This window comes from Lichenostomus cassidix, chromosome 1, assembly GCF_008360975.1.
Source record: "Lichenostomus cassidix isolate B80296 chromosome 1, HeHo_3.0, whole genome shotgun sequence".
NCBI classification, from domain to species: domain Eukaryota; kingdom Metazoa; phylum Chordata; class Aves; order Passeriformes; family Meliphagidae; genus Lichenostomus; species Lichenostomus cassidix.
The window spans coordinates 8,795,547-8,802,259 of record NC_139479.1 but is presented as its reverse complement, the minus strand read 5'-3'; positions in this window follow the sequence as shown (position 1 = coordinate 8,802,259).

Sequence of the window (6,713 nt, the reverse complement as noted above, 5' to 3'; positions counted from 1 at the left end):
CCCTTCTAACTGTAAGAATTTTCACATTAATTTCAAAAGGTGCAGGATTAAATCCTAGTGGTTTGCACAACTTTCTTCCAAGTTTTAATTAATTCTGTTCACAGTTTAAGGCTGAAACAGAAAGAAAAAAAATATTATTTACGCGACAAACTTCTCGGAGCACAAACAGTTTTGCTCCCACAGCTGCTCATAGGAGTTAGCATATGAGGTTTAATCCTGGCTTCCCAGTGGTGTTATGTTAGAGAACACTTACAGCATATTGCAACGGTTTCTCCCTTTCTTTTTAGATGTCTCCTCTGCTAAAAGCACAACCACCAAAGCTCAGTACCCTGATACAACAGCAGCTGCATCCGAGTGCATATCCAGACTGTGATGTTAGCAGAAGTTGGGTGTATTTCTAAAGGGCTCTTGGCCACGGCTATCTGTCAATCAACTACCACCAGTCTGTCACTAATCCTTAATAAGAAATGCATGTCCTTGCCCTGTTACTGCTAGAACTTGGAAAGAAATTAGAAATTTGGGGTTGGAATTTTGTGGAGATTGGTGGTTTTGGTTTGGTTGTTTGTTTTATTTTAAATTTCTGGTATTACTTCAGTAGGTGTGTACCAGACATTAGTATTTTAACTAATTTGTTTGTTTGAGTCATGTTTTTATTGCCTCCCAAACATAAAATCTTACGTATTGGAAGAACATAGTTAACAGATAATTTAAAAAAAAGCAAAAGAATTTAAAAAATAATTTATAAAGAACATAGATGTGCCAAGCTAAAGACTTCAAAACCACATGAAGTGCAGAACCATGGTTCTGCTCTTTGTTCTGATCTAGTATTTCAAATAAAATGGAGAGAAAAAGTAAACAGTTTGCTAGAATATGTGAAAACTTGTGATATTATATACAGAAATAACACTGGCACCTATAGTTAATGTTGCCAGTACTTTCTGGCAACAAAGACTCAATTTGTTTTTACTTTATTAAACCTTTGCTCTCTGGCCTGGAGTTGCCTCTACAAGATACCTGCCTCAGGTTGATTTTTTTTTGTTGTTTAAAAGTTACAGCTAAAGTTCAGTCATATGTAGTCTGAAAAATAGACATTTTCACCATCTACAGAAAAAAACTATCCCAAAGACTTCAGCATTTTTCTCAGTGAGAAGCAGAAGGTTGACATACATCCCCCCCTAACACAAACCCAAGTACAGCCTGCACACCTCAGTACAGTGTGCTGTACTCAAAAGATGTTTTTGTATCTTACAGCCTCCAGAGGATTCATCTATGGTGAGTGTGCTGCATCCATTTACAGCTCCTCTGTCTGAGTGAACGATGTATCATCAAGTGGATGCTTGGGCATGCTCCAGCCCCCATCTTCTGGCCACCCACTGTTCCCGATGCACCTGGGGGAGCCTGCTGGAGCCCAGCCTGGGAGTGAAAAGGAACAGGGTCAGCCCACCTCGAAGATCCTCTGCTCACAGAGCTCATTAAAAACAGCCCACATGGTGGGACCACTTGTCCTAAGGCACCATCCAGCATTGGGAGTTCAAGGGTTAGGAAGGTAGCCTTGGCTTCACCAAGAGCAAGGTGGGCTGGAAAGAAGGCAGACAGTATAAAGTACAAGCAAGATTAAGTGAATAGAGGCAAAATGGGAAAAGACAGCAAGAAAGCTCAATGGCAGAGTTCATAACAAAGTAACAAGCACCATTGCCTCAGATATTTAAGTATTTTGACTCTTTTCCTGTGGTGAAGGGATGTGAAATCAGCTGCAGAAGTCTGCCCTGCCTCCCTGGGCAGTCAGTCTGGAGAAGGAGCAGCTACTGAAACTATTAGTTCAAGTGGTAAGGATCTCTGTGTCCCCAGGAAGACCTGACCTTTGCTGATGACATAAGTTGTGGTTCAGTGCAATTTCACACAATGTGCCTTTCCTCTGTACAAACAAGGAATTCTTTTAAATTTCTGAATTACTTACCTGGCTTCATGTTTGGAGCTCAAACTAGAAAATTAAATCAATTATAAGGATGTTTCTGACATGTAAGATATTAAAAGCTTGTTGAATATTTTCAAATATCAGGTGCAAAGCACTGCCTACTCTTACCATCAGTGGGCAGTTCCAATGAATCTCAATAAGTCTGTACATGAAATCTCTCTTAGGAAACAGGAAAAAATACACCATCTCTAAATCTAACAGAGATGTTCATTACTGTTTATGAGAAGCCATATGCTGAAGTCATAAAGACCATGAAAGTATTTCAAGAGAATTAATACTGTTGTATTCAATAAAAAGTCAGTATAGAGATAAAATGCAATGAATAAATGGTAAAGATTCTAAGACCTACTGTCTGCCTGCTTCATTTCCTTGGAGAGGCAGGGATCCTCAGGAAACATAGCTCATGCTCATGTATTAATTAGTATGCCACCATTTACGTTGTTCAGAGGACATGTAGAAACAGCTGAATTCAATCCATCTAAATTTTGTCATTTCCACACTTCCAAGTGCCACACTTTGTAGCAACAGTATCTTTTGAAGTACAATATGTTATTCTACATGTAACTTGAAAGAGAACAATTCTAATTTAAAGCATTTCCAATGAGTACAATTTTTCCAAGATACATACAAGTGTTACAAAAGTGAGCTACTGTTACTACTACTATTGTACTAGCTCATGTGTCTGGCACCACTATTTTTGTGTCTTCAGGTCAGGAAATATTAATATCTTCTTGAGCCTTTACTTCTCTAGGCTCAACAATCCCTCCTCTCTCAGCTTCTCTTATATAGACTGTTCTGACCGTCCTCATTTCTGTCTGCAGGACTCACTCAGCATGTCTATACCTTTCCTGCACTGGGGAGCCAAAATTCTGGACAGAGCACACCAGAAATGGTCTTCTCACAAATCCTGAACAGAGCTGGTGGATCACCCTCATGGACCTGCTGGTTATATTTTTGCCAAGGCAGCCCAGGCTGCTGTTGGCCTTCCTTGCTGCAAGGATACATTGCTGGTGTTTGTTAAACATTTTGATCACCAGGTCATTGTTGTTCAGAGCTGCTTCCCAGCTATCCTGCTCCAGGCCATACTGGTGGGTGGGATAATCCCTCCAAGGTGCAAGGTTTGCATTTGCAAATGGCTCCTGCCAGACCATCGGGGCTCCAGCCTGAGCAGCTCCAGCCTGAGCAGCTCCTTCAGAGTCCCAGTCCTGCCCTCCAGTGCATTGGCTGCTCCCCCTCCAGCTCAGCATGACCTGAAAATTTGTGGAGAATTGGTCCTCATGCTCTCCTAAGTCACAGTTGCAACAACCATATACCTTGTCAAGGGTCCTTCCAAGTCAGAGAGCTGAAGGGATTTGCCTGAATATGATGGACACAAGCCTTTTCTTCCTTCAGTAACGAACAAGACTCTTACAGGAGAGCAGTAGCAAGCAAAGCCCAGTCCCACAGCTGCCTCTATTATCAATTTTTTGCAGACTCAATAGGAAAAACTGTGACAGAGGTCCCCTGAGAAAGTTCCAGGCTTGCAATCTTTAAACAAGTATCCAAGCAAGCAAGATGTTGGTTTCTGTGGGACTTCTCTTATTCTGCAGACTATCTTAGCACCAGACCCTGTAATAATATCAGGAGTACTGAGGCAGCAGTTGAGTTATTTTTCTCTGAAGTGGGCTAGGGTCTGAATTATGCATGGGCTGAGGTCACTGCTGCTAACATGCTTGGATTTAAATTAGGCTCTAAAGCCAAATAGCAACCAAACTGGGAGGTACAGCACCACCTAAGAGCTGCTGCGTTTTCCTTAGCCACAGTGAACCTGTCACTACATGGCAGAAGAAAACCTCAGGTGGTTTAGTACTGGCTGTGACACAAAGTGCACAGTCACTATGAAAAAAATGAGGCAGATACTGAAAAAGCATGTGAAAAGTTTGTCTTGGTAGGAATGGAAAATAGTGTTATATCCATCCAAGAAAACAAAATGTGTTTTGAAAACTGTGATGAAACTGAATATGACATATCAAAGAAAATAAAAAAGGTGAGTAGAAACTACTCTTTGGTAAACTCATACCAAGGGAAAATATAATGGTTAAGCTAGTGACAAACAGAAAATTCAATGTGACTGATTCATCGAAAACTAAGAAGAGGAGCATCATTGCTACAAATTTTAATATCCTTTTCATTTCTTTTCTGTTGTTTTTTTTTTTTTTTTTCTGCAGAGGCTGGGATTGTAGAAACCTTATCTCCTGATATATTGTCACCTCATATGGCCAAATGAGCTGCTGTGAAACCTCCCAGACATCATATCTGAGAAAGTATATTTGTTCTGCTTGTTGATGCCTGTTGGAATTTCTTTCACAATGTTTTGAATCTTTCCCCAAATCGTTGTCATTTGTACATCTGACTGAGTGCATTTCCTCACTCATATATTTTAACACTTTTCATATGCCCTCGAGCATCAACAGAAATGTATTTTTCATTGGCTGAATTGATGTTGCTGTTTTTTCATTGCATTTGTAATGTGACATTCGCTTTTGTTTTGTTTTGTGTTTTGGTTTTTTTCTCCTAGTACTCCACTTTAAATGACAAAGTATTTAAAGAGAGCAAGCGGGTTCATTTTATTCTGCTATATTAAGAGAATGCTTCTAACTTCAATGTTAATCTAGTTAAAATTAGTGACAAAACTCAGGACTTGAACAAAGGGTTATATGGGAATTTATAAAACACATAAAGAAGTTGGGAATTGCACTGTTGCTGTGATCTTTGATTACTTTGGTTAACCCGAAGGTCACTTAGAAAACCATTCCCCCCAGCATCCATACTGTGGTTCAAGCTCTCCTGTTAGCCAAGCCTGGAAGTTTTGCTGCTATTCCAGGTGTGACCCATCCTCAGGTTTTTACCTTCCTGTGGTCCATTTGGCATTTGACAGCAGCAGTCCTGCAGTTCCCTCTCCCTCAACTCCAACCCTTTTGTCCCCTTCCATTTCCTCTTTTTCTTGTGTTGCCCTTAGTAGAAATGCAGATGAGGATCATTGAGGACAATCCTATTACTCATCTAGCAAGCCTATTGTATTATTATTACATGTCAGAATTTCAGTCATAGTCTTTGCCTGCCTTCAAGCAAATTGTTCAGATCTTTCTCCTAAATGAGGGAAAAGACAGTTACCTGATTGTTTGGTTTTTTTTTAAAACCCTGTCTGGCATTGTTTTTTGGATAGCTTCAGAATCTATAAAACGTGTTTTAGACCCATCCTATTTCTTGTATTCTCCTCTTCTGCCAGACTAACTTCATGAATGTTTAACATTTAAGAAAAAGAAAATCAAGACCTAGCAGTTCCCTTTCCTCCTGCTCCTCCTCCACATTGTACACTCACCACTTGTTTTTAGCCAAGAAGTGGTGCTTCACAGCTCCAGTTGCTTTGTTGTTCATATTAAGACTGCCAGTAAAAGAGTTTCATTTGGCTTCTGTCAGTCATACAAGCAGTTGTGAAAATAAAAGTGAAGGGACACTTGCAATCAGAAATACAGCCAAGAAAGGTTTGCATTGAGAAGTCTCAAAAACTTCATTTCTTAACAGAATTGAATTCAAAGCAAGTAAGATAATTATTTTTTAGAAGATTGAGAAAATAACATATATTTATCAGGACTTTTTTAGATCTATTTTCAAGTGCTTGGTTCACCAAAATGCTTTGTTTTCATAAGGAAAAAAATTACATACAAAATCAAGTTTCAGAATGAAACCAGAAAAATTATTTTGACTTGAAAAATCAGCTTTAGACAAAGAAAATAAATTAAAACTCATAGAAATTAAGACTCATGTCTCATAGAAGGTGACAGTTGAATTCTCTTTTAACATGTGCTTTTCTCCACCAGCTGGCCAGGTAAATTGCTCAATCCCCTGGTCCACTTAATCGGGACAGTGAAATTCCACTCTAAAAATCACTGGAAAAACAGTGACTCACTTTTCCTAAGTCTGTTTACCACAGTCCTATGTTTCTTCCTTCACTGGATGTCTCCACATTAAGAAATATGGAGAATGAAAGAGGCTGTCATGATCTACTGAAGAAAGGCATCTTTGATGTTTTCAGGATCCTTGTTCACTTGAAGTAAAACATTAGTTATGAAATGATGAACCGAAGAGCTGGTGAAGAATGTGAAATTAGTAGAAACAACGGTACAATACATCTTACAAAAATTAAATTTGTTGTTCAAAAGACAAAAATAGCTCATTCTGATATCCAGTGTATTAAATCTACCTTCACTGGAGCACAAAGCATGTACCAGTCAATTACTGATTAAAGGAAAAGCCATATGACAAATACAGTATATGATAGATTGCAGAAAAATCACCTTGACTAGCATGAAAATGAAACCCAGTCCCAGATTCTTTGCATACCCCAATCTCTTATTCAGTTGAGTAGATGAACACATTAGGAATGCAGACTAGTTTAGAACAAGCACTGCTAATAAATAACCCATACCCTTGTGCATTATCATTTCATTCTCCTTTCTCCCCTTTCTTCTCTTCACAGGGGGAAACATTTGTGTTTTGGTGTTGTTTTTTCTAAATCAATAAATTAAAAAAAACAAACTTCCTTTTAACTTTCAAAAGTGCAGAGGTGCACCAAGGTTTTCCCTTGTCATTTATCACTTACAGAAACATTATATAATCCCCACAGCTTTGTGTCCTTATGGGACCAGAGTGGGATGGCAGCCAGCTGCTGGCAGTGGCAGGGCTGGTGTTGCCCTGC